The 13,828-nt window shown below is 37.3% G+C and overlaps 1 protein-coding gene across 4 annotated transcripts in view; it reads left to right on the forward strand.

The window, feature by feature from the left end:
* USP6NL (USP6 N-terminal like) overlaps nt 1-13,828 on the forward strand; it is a 109,979-nt gene that overhangs the window by 8,615 nt on the left and 87,536 nt on the right. The gene's annotated exons all lie outside the window — the stretch shown is intronic.

Genomic DNA, 13,828 nt, shown 5'->3' on the forward strand with positions numbered 1-13,828 from the left:
TTACATACCTTGACCTCTCATTACAGCTCTGGCTTTCTAGTCTGTGCTCACAGAGGAACCTTATGGTTTTGGGATTTCTAAAAACATAGGGTTTGGTTTTTCTTCCCTCTTTGTTCTTATAGTGTATGTAAAGAAATAGTTTTTGCTGTCAGTTTCCCTGTTCATGAACAAGGAACTTGGGAATTAAAAGAAATGTTAAGGTCAGCCTTAACATTTTAGGTCAGCCAGATGAAGGTGCAGTGCTGTAGTGAGACTCCCCAGGCCAGGCTGGATGGGGCTTGGATCAGCCTGGTCTAGTGGAAGGTGTTCCTGTCCATGGCAGGGGGATTGGAACTGGATGATTTTAAGGTCCCTTCCAACCCAAACTATTCTACACACTATTATTTCTGTGCTTGCAGCTGAGCAAAGTGTTCTGGGCATCTGTAGAGCTCCCTGTCCTAAGGAAGGTCTGTGAGTTAAGGCTGGCTCATTTTCCCCCCTCATGCCCAATCTCCTCTCCTGGTGTATCAGAATAAATCTGCAGTGAACTGAGGACCAAGTCAAACTGTTCATAAAATAAACACTGGGAGACAGACTTTTTGTTTGTTTTACCTGAAGTGTAGGTGGCTGTGCATTTTATGTATTGTGGGTAAAGTGTTACAAATAATTTTAAAGCTGAATGATTTGGTGCAAGAGTCTTTGTAGTCATCACTTCTTTGCAGTGAGCTGAAATGGAATGAAAGAAAGGAAAAAGTCTAGGTTCTGATTGACTTGAGATGACTGCATGCTGGGGAAGGAAAGCTTACAAGTAAACTAAAATACTTTTACAATATGTAATAATGAATAGTTAAAGGATGTCAGATTATTATGTTAGATGATAGCTTTTTGGTTTATTTTTGAACCATGAACCCTGAAAGCCTAGTCATGAAATGCAAGCTTGAAGCTACAGTTAGTGAAGTGTTTTCACAATTGTAATTTCACAGCACAGCTGTCTTCTAATCTTTATAAATACTGTGACTTGAGAAGTAGAGAAGAAGCTATTGTGTCTCCTGGGTTATTTTTGCTGAAACTTGAAATAATAATTCTCTATGAAAAACTGAAGGTCAGAATAATAAAGGGTTGTTGGATACAGGGGACAAAGAGCCATAATGCAGATTTGCAAAAGGTGGCCTTGAAGACTTGTGATATATTTGTAAAAATTTTAAGAGTTAAATAGTAGTAACTCCCCTGCAACTCAGCTATGTGAAAAGGAAACCCACAAGACTCTTAAATAGTAAACTACTGTATATTAGTGATCCCCTAAAAATTGCTTCATTGATAATATCAGTGTTTATTTAATTTTTTCTCCTTTATTTTTTTTATTATTGAATTATTATTATTATTTTTTAAACTGTCAAGGGAATTCACCGCTGTAAGTGTAGTGACACATGAGAATTTGGATGATGTAGTAGTACACTATTAACTTTTTTACAGTGGGGTGTTGAAGCACGAAAAAGACATGTTGTTTGGCTCTGGAATCTTGTAGTAGGAGAACTTGTCTCCTGGTCTTGCCTCACTATTACACTTCTGTGTTTACTTTTCAGATCTGTTTTCTTGGGGTACTGTTACTTGCTGCTCCATCTCCTCTTCATAGTGCAGCTTGTACCTGATGAGACTGTCAGCAACTGGGCTGGAGTTAATTTTCTTACTCAAAATAGAGATTCAGAGATCAGAATTAATGAGTTAGAGAAACCTGTATGGTCTCAACCAGGGAATTTTGAATGAAGTTTCATTAGAAAGGTCTGGGCAGCAGGAGCCAAGGCTGAACTCGGGGTCTTAAAATTTCATGACCTCTTTAAAATGTTACTCACTCCAGTAATGGGTCAGTGTCCTTTGCCTGCCTGAATTCCTGCATTATTCCTTGTTACAGTAGCATTCATGAGGCTGACTGGAATTGGGTGGGCTCCCTAAGCTCTTGCCTAGGTAGCTGTGTCCATGGTTGCACTGCTGCCCTGCAGGGCGAGCAGTGCAGGGGTGGGGATCAGTGATCTGTGGGTGAGATTCTGGTAAATCCTGTTTTTCCCTTGCTGGAAGTGTTCATGGAACTATAGCTTAAATTGTTCAGGAATGTGGTAATCTTGGGCTTCCTCTGTGCTAAGCAAGGAGGGGCATCTCCAGAGGGCTAATCAGATCTTGGATGACCCAGTTTCTCACCAATACTGTAATTAAACTGCTCCTCTGAGTACACAGGGTGCATGAGTAGCAATAAAATATAAACTCAAATGCTTTGCACAAAACTGATGTATCACATGGGGGAAATGCAGGCACATTAGTAGAAATTTGTTGTTTTGATATTTGCATTTTATTATATTGGATTTTTATTCAATTGATGTAATGATGTGGCTTCTCAGGCCTTGTGGATTTTTTTATTTTTTTATTTTTTGCTCATGGTACAGCTATTTAAATGTATCGGAACACAAATGGAAGCTTTTTGAAATTTGTCTGTATTTAAACGGATTTAAAATTAATTTTTAAATTTGTTTTCATTATCCTTCCTTTATTTTTGGTCACTTTTTAGGATATTTATGGCTGGTAAGTTGTTGCTTCCCTTGCACTTAAAATTTATTTTTAGGTCAAAGAGGCAGATAAACAGTTTTTGATTTTTTTTTTTCTGTCATGTATTTACTTGAACAAAGTAAGTCTTCAATTACCATAGTCAGAAATGAAGTTGCATCTTTGCAGGCGGTTGCAGTTACCAAAAATGTATTCATCGCATCCAGAACCTGTCTGCAGGTTCAAGTTCAGTAATGTCACATTTTATAGGGCTTTACTAACAGAGGTATTGTATAATATTTACTGTTTAATTTAAATTAATTAATGTGTAGTAAAGTCAGATTTGTAATTCATTTCAAATACATTGTCTGAATATTTTTTAAAAAGTGTTATCTTTTTAAAGGTGTTTTTTAGTATTTTTTTTTATATCTTAATTTCTTTTTTCATAAAGGGAACTTCAAATCTATCTTCTTTCATTTGGGCTTTTTGCTGGCAGGTTGATGGGGCTTCTCTAAATATATTAGTGCAACATGACACCTACTTTTAAAGAGATGTAATTTCTGTTTGTAAACCAAAATGTTGGCACTGGCAGGAGACTATTGTTAGTTTTGAGCTGACAGGAGAGCTGTGGCAGGAAAATTACCATCATTAATGTTGTTGAAGTTCCAGTGTTTTCGTATAGATGCACTGTTCCCCAGTTGTGTCCTTTTCAGGCACTTGCATGTTTATTCTGCCAAGTTTGTACTGGAAATTAAGGTTGGATTATTTACAAATTATTTACTTTATGATACTCTAGCTGTGTGTATCTCTAAAACATCAAGGATGATAGAAAGATGGTTATGATAGTTATTTATGTATATTTAAACATTCATTACATGTTCTATTTGCGATACCTGTTATGTAATTATTTTCTCTTTACAATGTAAAGTTATATATCAACATAAAATATATTAATTTTTTAATGTGTTTATAAATAAAGGAGCGTAATCTTATGACATTTGTCTGCCTCAGTGTCCTGATTGGTGGCCAGTAAGGAGTGCTTAATTATAATGACTAATTGGCATACACAGGAGTACATGCCTTTGGCATGATAATATTCTCCCATTACATATTTTTTTATTTAAATCTTAGTCTTTGGGCCTCTTTCTGTGCTCCTTTATATAGAACATTGCATAATGATGCCTTTATCGTGAGTCTTTGGTGCTCCTGCAGTGGGAGTAGTGAGTGAGTAGCACAAGAACACTGTAACCTTGTTCTCTGAAGTGAGTATCGAGTATCTGCCACTATGTAAGCAATTCATATTTCTGGGATCCTATTCATCCTGTGATAAGTTGAGGGTGGTATTCAAGTACATTCCAAAGGGGGAAGGATGCAGAATTTCCCAACTAAAATACAGATGAAAAGCAGCAGTTATAAATGTAGATGTTTGGGTGTTCACGTCCTTCTCTGCATAAGGCACTGCGTAGTCACAGAACAAATATTGCAGTTACTGTAGGAGAACTTTTAGAGGCTACAGTTTTAAGCTCCCTGATGGTGGTGTTATTTCCTGTTGAATCAAAGAATTCACAAAACAGCTGAATGGGATGAAGGATTAGAAATGGACTAAAGAGGCACTTTCCCAACAGCAGTGTTAAATGAGGTGTTCACAGGCTTTCCTTGCCTGTCGTGAGTCATGTTGATTCTCACCATGCAAATGATTGAATAATATGCAGCCATGTGTAGGACAAGTGAAGTACTATTGCTCAGTGGTGTAACTTTATCACAGATAGGAAAAATAATTGAGCTGTAGTCTCATTTTATGTTGATGTTCATATTGAAGAAACAAAGCAACTTGATTTAAAAGATGTGTGGTTATTTTAAGCTAAATTGACTGTGTTTCAAGAAAAACTATTTTGACATGCTTTACCCAACTCCTGATAGGAAACAACTTTGATTTGTAATACAGTTGGAAAGTATTTGGGGTTGTTGCCAGAAGTAGGGTTATGTAAGTAATGTCAGTGAAATTATTGGCTCTGTATTTGTTTAAATTTAACATCTTTACTTAAACTCTCCAGCCTGTTACTCTTTCACTGTTTGCAAGGACGGTTGCAGATGTTTGTGGTAACAGAGTAGTTGCTCTTAGGTGATATCCTATCAATCAGCTGATTATAAGGCTTGTTAAAGCTCTCATTGCAGAGGACCCTCTCCCCTGTAATTGAGATACTTTAATTCCTGAAGTTACGTGGGAGATGGGCAAGATAGCACTGGAATTTTTTTCAAGGCTGTTAGTAAACCTGGACCTATCCTGCTCAAAATTTCTGAAGCAAGCACAAAGCTGTATAGAACTCCCAAGTTCTTCTGGTTTGGAAAGGAGGTGTGATGTGTTGTTTTCTTTCTTCTTTTCCTTTTTCTTTCCTCAGTTTTATTTTGTGTAACATAATGGTCTCTGGAATGGAAGGCATACCAACACACTGTAGAACCTCAGTGCTTTTGGCCAGGGCAGTCATTAATCTAACAGATCACTAATGTAAAAGGGCACTTTGTTTTAATAAAGCACTTTGGTTTGTCATAGGAGAGGATTCTTGAATGCGGTCTTTCTGTTTTAGCCTTGAAAAGCTCTTTGAAAACCTGCCTAATTCTGTGGTGGAGTGCTGAAAGCCTTACTCAGAGTTCTTTTGAGCACAAGTCAGACTTGCCAGAATTTTTAGGGACATAGGGAAGTAAGTCTCTCACCAGAATGTTCTGCTGCATTCAATACAAAGCTTTTTCCTTCTCTTTTTCTTTGTAGTAGAGTTTTATACAGCATTACATGAGGAGTTTTATTTTGTGGTGCTACTGTGTGCAAGCAGTACAAACAGTACTGGCGTAACTTTCCTTTCCTGCACTCCCCCAAATTTAACTTCGGAGATGACATTTGTGGGCGGCAGCGCTTAATTCCTGGAGTGATGCTGTCCTACAGCCATGCTTGTGGTCAGGCTGCTCTACAGACCCTGTTTGCCTTGTGAGCTTTGGCAAAGTTACAGCTCATTTTCTATCTGGCCACAATAACTAGACAAGCTTTTTTAACTTCCTCTCTTCCCCAGTTGCATCAAATTACTCTAAGAATATTTGAAGGATGTCATGGTCTTGGAGAACAGGAGAGAAAAAATTTGGTTGTTGCTTGCTGTAAAAAGATGAGGAACAAATTGCAAAGTGTCAATTTTGCTTTTTATTTCCTCCCCACTTCCTTCCCTGCCCCACCTTCTATGTCAGAAGCAGTGACAAAAATATTTGTATGTTTTTCTTCAAGTATGTGGTAGGAAAGTTTTCTTTTTAGAGCAAAGGCTAATGAGTCACTTTTAGTGACATTTTAGTGTTTATTTATTCCTTGTGCATTAAAACAAACTAAAAGAAATAATATTTATGTGAAACTCACTGTAAGTCTCTTGAGAGGTTCTCCCCCCTCCCCCCCCCCCCTTTTTCTTAATGCAATCAATCATTACGTGGAACATCCATTTAGGAGAACCAGCACAATTTGTGTTTTTGTTTAACACTGTATATTCAGTGGACTTACAGGATGATATAGCAAGGCCAGGTTACCTGGGTGTTACTCAGTGAAATTTAACAAGGATAGATCCCCTGCATGGGGGGACGATGGCACTTCTGTTCCTTTAGCACTGGTATAGTGCCAGTGGGAGTTAAAATGCTAAGCTGCATTGCCTGAATGTAATACTGGGTAGAGTGATGACCCTTCTTGTCTGGACCATGGCAATTGTTGGCTGACACTTGGCATAATTTTACATTCTCTGCAGCTGCAGAGAACGTAGAGAACAGTAAATACACTATAGTTTTCTATCTGCCAAAACTGGGACAGTGTTAGTAAATTCCTCCGTTCTCGTTAACGGAATAAGTAGGAAAGACATTCTTCATTTGGATAAATTGATTGTCTTAAGGTGAAGCTGACTAAAGAAGTCTCAGATGGCCAAATGTTTCCACCATTTTTCCATTGATGAGGGAGTAGGAGAACTCTTCAACAGAGTAACACTTTCATGTTTTTGTGGGAAATAGGATCAGCTATGAAGTGGGTCCTGCTCGTTACAGTGCATTGAATAAATCCAGATTTAAGAACAGAGGAAAAACAGAGAAAACCATGAAGGTAGCTGCAACCAACTGCTTCAAAAACATCTCAGATATAGCTCTAGCATTAAACTTGAGTAGTCACAATTAATGATTGTTATATTCAAGTGCTAATCTTGGATTTTTAAAACATGTTAGTTGAAATCTGCTTTGAAAGACTGCATTTCTGAATGGACATAGAAGTCTGAAAGTGAACAGGTAATGGTGTCTCCCATCAGGTACATTTCCTTTTAAACAAGGGTTATTCCTTTCTGCTCTGGGTGACCTTTGGGTGAATTTCAATTGGCTACTTTTGAAATGTTGAATTTGTTCTTCCTTTGACTGTGTCTCTTCATAATAGTATTTTCATCACTAAGGTAGATTGCATTTGTGGGATTACATGCCACCTTAGTGTTAGGTTAGCCTATTATTGAGTATTCAAAAACTTGAAAATTTTGATTTTTCTTGCAGAGACAGAAAACCGTGCTGTGTACCATTTGCTGCACAAGCTGCCAATACATGGGCTTAATAAACGTAGTGTGTGTTCTGCAGTGGACTAATAAGGTTTGATGTTCTTCCTGGTGCCTCTCTACAGCTGCATTTTATTACTTGGATTTATTATCAGTGTAGAAATGTACATGCAGTGAAGGATTTAATCACACTAACAAATAGCAGTGCATAGAATTTTCTAGTTTTTCTTTGCCTCCGGGAGGTACAAGATTATTAGTCTCATTCATATCCTCTTCAAAAGGAAACCAAGTAAGGGTTTAAATGAAAAGCAAAGTTTTTATTTTTCTTCTCTTTGAAATGAACATACATTCACTTTTATCAGTCTATGCCTGATTAAACTAATGAATGTACTTTGACTTTAGTATCAGCACATGTAAGACGGTAATAGTTTTGATTTTTAATATTGCAAAACAGAAAAAGTCTTTAATGGCTAGTGTGGCTTCTTGCTGTGTGCTTAGGTTTGACAGAACATTTAATGCTATCCTTTAGCTTAAGATAAATTTGTTGATTATCACTACAGTCATGACCCAAATCCAGTCAGTATAAAATTGTGGCATATTCTGTTTGAAGTGCTGCAAATGCAGGAAATACTGCATATTATTGGGGAATATACTTTAAATAGTTTTTATCATTGTAATTGCAAGAAAGACTTCCAGGATTAAACTTTTTTCCCTCAGAAAAATCTTCATTTGCAGCTAAAGCTATATGAAAACTTGCCATCTAATATGGTGAAGACTGAGAAATCCTGTGGGGTGTGTGCATTCACTGAGATGAGATCTTGTACTACCATCCTCTTTCTTGCTTCTGTTTAAAAAAAAACCCCACCAAACAATATTTTATCAATCATTTAAAATGGACTGTTTAGCTACAACATTTTTTTGGGGGGATGGTGGTGGAATTCCATTTACTTTGTTGTTGCTTTCTTGACTGTTTCATGAGCCTTGTAAAGTGACCTTTTGGCCTTTGAAGAACATAGTGTGAGGAGGAAGAAATGGAATTAATTTGAAGATTCAATAATAAGAATCTGTGATTCTGTTCTTACTCATTTTCTTAACGCTTTGTACCTTACTTAATACAATCCTAATCACATAGATCCAAAAGACATGAGTACCTCTGTATCTTAGGAATTCTGCACCACATCCTGAGCTATCCCTTTTGCCAGGTCTTTATGGGTTAAATATCTAAGAGCTTTTGGAACCCTTTAAAGTGTTGCTAGATAGTGCAGTTTAGATACACTTGTATGTCTGAGTCTACAGTTCTACAGAAAATACAGGAGCAAAGATGAAGCAGTACCCTTTTCTCATGGAGGTAACAGGTATAAAACACATTTATTGGGAAGAAAAAATAAATTGTGCATTTATACATGCTTTTTTCCTTTTTGTAAATGTTTTTTTTGGAAGAGTTCATCAAGACTTACATGAGCACAAACTTCTGATACTGATCTCCATTAGTGTCCAGTGTCTGTTATCAGGGTGATAAAAGTGATCTACTCGGGCATTCCCTTGGCTTCATTGTGGCTGCCTGGGAGACTCACTGTCTGTCTTGTTACAGTCTAGAGCCACTTGCAAAATGTATTGTAGCAAGAGCTGAGGGGGTGAAAACTGATGCAAGAGGGGTGATAGTGAGAGCACTGAGGAGGGATGGGATTGTGCAATGTGTAGTTTTCCTTCACTGTGTGCAGTAAGGTCTGTGGAATGTGGCCCTGTGTTTTTCTGTCTTCCCTTTTTTCCCCAGTTACAGCATTTTTTCTGTTTTGGGTTTGTAGGTTTTTTTCCCGCAACAGGTAGAATTATTTTCATTGACCATTTATTGAAGTTTTTCATCATCTGAATTTTATGAACAGCTTTCTTTTATGTTTAAAGTATAAAGAAAAACAGACTTAAAAAAAAAAAAAGCTTTCTCTTGAAATTATTGCTTTTCCAGCCTTTAGATCAAGCTACTTTCTCTTCCAAAGAAAATGCTTTCTAAATAGGGCTCCTAGATTTGCATCAGTTTCTTTTAAAAACTGCAGCCATAGTTTCATGCTTTAAAATTGGTAGCAAACCTGCTAGAAATGAAGAAAAAAATATTCCTAAGTGGATGCAAATTCTGTTGGATTAAGCAGTTACTGACTCTAAGGACCATTGAGAAGACAGTGAGGACGTTTATTTATCTTTATTGATGCTTTGTAAAATGCATAGCCAAAAGCAGTAATTTTTTGAAAAATGAGCTCCTGAATAATAAATGGCATTCTGTCACTGGTGCAAACATTTTTACAAGAAAGGCTGTCAGAATTTCACATGGGAATTCATGAGAGCTTTAGCTTTTCTTCTTTTTGCCTCGTTCATGCTTCAAAGAATGATCTCTAGAAAATAATGAAGATTAAGAATTTAAAGTTTCAGAGATTTATGCGGACAGTTAGTTATTGATCTGGAACTCTAGAATTCTCATCCAACTGCAATAGATTATTGAAAACTTAATGAAAACTGTAGGCTTCAGTTCAGAGATTGGAAAATTAATTCAAAATATTAATGATAAACAATAGATAGCCTACTTCATAGCAGCTGTAGTAATAATTTCTATTATGATATTGCCTGTCTTAGAGCTCAGTGCCTAATTGTTTTGAGGTAACAATTTGAAGACCAGTTGTGACAAGAAAAGTCAGAGAGGAGTATCATAAAATAAAATGTTTCTGGGGATAGTTAAGGTATTTATTTGCCTTAGCTCTGAATAGAGTTTACCTGAATTCATGTTTTTTGCAAGAAATAAGCAGGTTTTTTTGTGAAAGGACTATGCAAATGTTCTTATAATATACTCCTCCTTTTATTTGATTTTTAAAGAATATTTCCCCTGATGCCTGACTTGTATTTCCTTAATTTTTTAATCTATTCTTGAAAACTTCTATCCTGCATATGAGATAGTGATTCCAGATGAAAAAATCATCATTTTCTGAGCCCCTTTGCTAAGATGGGAGGGACGATGAAGCAGTTGTGCCATCTGTGGTTTCTGAAACTGTAGCTTTTGAAGCAAACATTCCAATGAGTCATTAAGAGCAGGTGCCCTCACTTTTGATGGCACTGGAGTTTTTACAGCCCCTGTTACAGACAGCCCTGCTGACTCGCACTGTGCTGAAACACCTTCTGGGTGTTACAGCCTAGAAAGGAGGGTCCAAAGAGCAAATGCACCCTGCTCTCTTGTAAATCCTCTTCTCCTGCCTCTAATGTCAGACTTTGCTCTATTGAAGAACTAGCGTCACCAGAAGTGGTTTGTGTATTTAATTTGCTTTCTAGAGAACTTGAGGCTTGATCCCACTGCCATCGAAACATTAGTGGCAGAACTGCCCTGAGCTAGGACCATTCCTGCCCATTTTGTTATGGGCTCTCCATTCCCTCGGGTGTCAGGCCTGAAAGCTTGGCATCTTAACCATGCAGGTATGGAAAAGGACATAATTCTGGCTGTGGGGAACACAGGGGAGGATGATGGAGCCAGATATGGACAGGTTTCTGCAGAGATGTTGGGAACAATCAGTGTGCAGAGTATGTGAATTCTGGAGAGTTCAGGTTGATAAGAGATGGAAAAAGAACAGTGACAGTAACTTTGCATTTCAGCTCAAATGTGTGCAGGGCTGTTGTTCCTATGAATAAAAGCCCTTGAGCCATTGCAGTGGATTGGATTTTTTTCTGTTAGTAGCTTGTATGTCTTTCTGTAAATGAGGACGCAACAAGCAGGCGCTTTTAGGGTAGCTGCAGTGCTGCTTGGGAAAACGCCGGGGGTTCTTGACAGTGTTTTCATAGCTTAGACAGAATGCTGTGAATGTGTAAACATTACAGATTAGAAGAAGAGAGTGAAAGAGAAAATAATAAGTCTTCCTCAGACTTAAATTCTGGTCTTCCCCACCCTCTGTCAAATACCTTTGACAAATACCCACTGAGCGATCCTTCTGCAGCATCATTTGTGCTACAAATGTGTTACCTCCTGGCAGTATGCTTCTTGAAAAAGAACTGCTTCCAAAGATCAGTTAATTATAATTACGTTAACGGAAACATTTTTATTCTGAATTATGATAGCTGACTAACCAGGATGCAGGTCATTTTGTTTATTATGCTTGGGAGGGATCAAGGGCTGTACACAGTGATCCATAGAATCTCGTCCTGGTTAACTCTTATGTCCAATACCAATGTCTTTCATCAGGTTTATAACATGTACATGATTTCTGTATTCCCTACAATTTTGAAGTCAGGGAAGAAAAGCAAAATCCAAGATCATCAAGCACATATTGCTTAGCAAGCTCTCTGTTGAAGAAGAAAAATGCTTGGCAGAGATCCATGGTCTATGCATTGAATATGTAGGACTACTTTTTTTCTCAGACAGAATCGACTCAAATTGTTACATTAAATTTATGACATGGTTTCTTTGTGGTTCACCTTGTGTATCTGTGTCAGAATTGCTGTGAACTTCCATCTGGTGTATTCTTGCCACAGTGGGTGTTTTGTCAGGATGTGTGGTCTGAGAGGTGGCAGTTGTAGTGACAGATTGTATGGAAGTATCAGTTGGTTCAGTATCAGTCAAAGATAAGAGTGAACTATAACCAAGTTCTGACTCATGAGTAACAGATGAAATTATACAGTTTAAATCATTTTAGTGTGTCTTATTTCTAGGAGTCTTTTTGAAATTGCCTCTATACTAAACCAGCTTTAGTGTTGCTGTCTTAGTGTATAAACTGATTTGAGAAAGTCAAATAGCAGCCACTAAGCTTACTGTGTAATTCTTCAAAGTTTCAGTGATTTGTTGAAATTTATTTACCATGCTTGCTTCAGACTTGCACCATTTTTTTTTTACATTGCATATGGAATGTTGTTTACATTTTCCTAAATTATTTTAAGGCTTTGCGAGTCTTTTTAGTTTTTTCTACATGCCAATTGCCACAATAAAGAGGAGAGGGAAACTACTGTGCATACCAACTTTGGAAACTGTTTCATGTTGAGGACGGCAGGTGTGTGTGAAAATGACTTCCAGTCCTGAAGTTCTTGTGTGTCTCTATTTAAAAGGGAGGACAGGGATCTGTACCAGCAAGGTAAGGGACAGTTTGGAAAAAAAGGAACAACTTCCTTTTTGCAGTTGAGAATAGGTACTGAAGTGCTTCATTTCTTCCTTTTTAAATAATTTTTCACAGGAGCAGGTACAAGTCATGCCTTCTAGTTCTTTCTTCCTCTGCTCCCTCCTTTCCAGTTGTTAATTTTTGTCAGTCCATCATACTCTCCTTGTTCCTGCACTTGAGAATGCTGCTGTAGCAGTGAGATAATCAAGTTCATTTAAAAATCAACTATAGGATCTGCAAGGTGTATTCTTGCTTTGGAAGGCCAAGTAGATATGTTATTACTGAAATTATTATTTTGTTCAACCTTAATCTCTTTCTTTCTTCCTTTCTCCTATTCACAATATGTTAATATAAGGACAATCAAAAGTTTAGTAGTTCTGTAGTAGTTGTGTTTTGTGCACTATGAACTTAGAAGTCAGTTTTTTTAGAGAAAATTTGCAATGTAATATAGTGGCAAGTAATGATATTCATTTGGTTTTATATCTTTGACTTGAAGATAAGTTGTTTGTTACTCAACTTAATAAAGAATAAATGCATCACGGTGAGATAATCAAGGAAAAAGTTCTTCCAACTGCAATTATTTTTTATTTTTAATAATATTTGGATTATTAAATAATGGACCTCCAGGTAAACCTTACTGCACAACCCTGAATTTTACATCTTATTTAAATGTTCTGAAATTGTAGTTGTTTTGGAAGGGTCTGCTTGTAGTGATCTTCTCCAAACCTCTCTAGGTATAAAGTCATTGGTCTTAAACCTGGAATTTAACTTCAGGTCCAGGAGTTAGAAATTGTTCTTAATATAGAAAAGTTGAGGATTTGGTCTGTAGCATTCTGAAGAATCCTTTTTCAGGAAGGACACAGTGTGCACTGTGTGTTTACAAGCTTCCTCTTGGATGGACACATGAATGTTTGCAGAGTGGGAGAAGAAATCAGACAGCCTAGCAGGGAGAAGGATTTTACTTGTCTTTGTTTTGCCTAAGTAAATAGGATAGAACTTTGGGTTGCTCTTCCTTCTGGCAGAGATTAATGGACAGGCTGTGAATGAGACTGACATAACAGACATAGTTTGTCATTCCTGTGCTTTGTGTGGCTCAAGAGACTGACATGGATGTGGATAAATATGCCAGTAAAACTTAAAATCTGAAATGCTTGTGATGAGCAGCTGGAAATGGAAAAATGGAAAGAGATGACCTCTTCTCCCCCTCCCCATCTAACACTTAAGCAATGGGAACAGAAGGTCTCAAGGCCAGAGAATGTGGCCTGTGTTTTGTTTTCATGTTATGGTTTTCAGAACATGTAGTTGGCTTCCTAAACTGATCTGCATGTGTGTGAGGTGTCTCAGTTCTGCATAGGAATTTGGTTTTCTGAAGTGTTCACAGAGCATCTTCAGGCCTGACAGTTATTTAAAGTGATCACATAAAACATGACTTTTTTTTTTTTTTTTTTTTAGGTTAGCTCTGCAGAGGCTTTGACAAAAGGCACTTCTGAAGGGTCTTTGTACATTTTCCAAATGTCATTAAAAATGTTGTGGGGCACATAGAGCAATCTGTCTGCGTAAAATTATCTGACAGAAGTAATGGCAATACCTCTGCTGAAATGATTCTCTGAGCCTCTGGTGGTGGGTGAGAGAATGCCTGAAATATTCCCAAGATTT

Source organism: Pseudopodoces humilis, chromosome 5 (genome assembly GCF_049639895.1).
Source record: "Pseudopodoces humilis isolate 2021_Gansu_Grassland_sample_001 chromosome 5, ASM4963989v1, whole genome shotgun sequence".
In the NCBI taxonomy this organism is placed as follows: Eukaryota; Metazoa; Chordata; class Aves; order Passeriformes; family Paridae; genus Pseudopodoces; species Pseudopodoces humilis.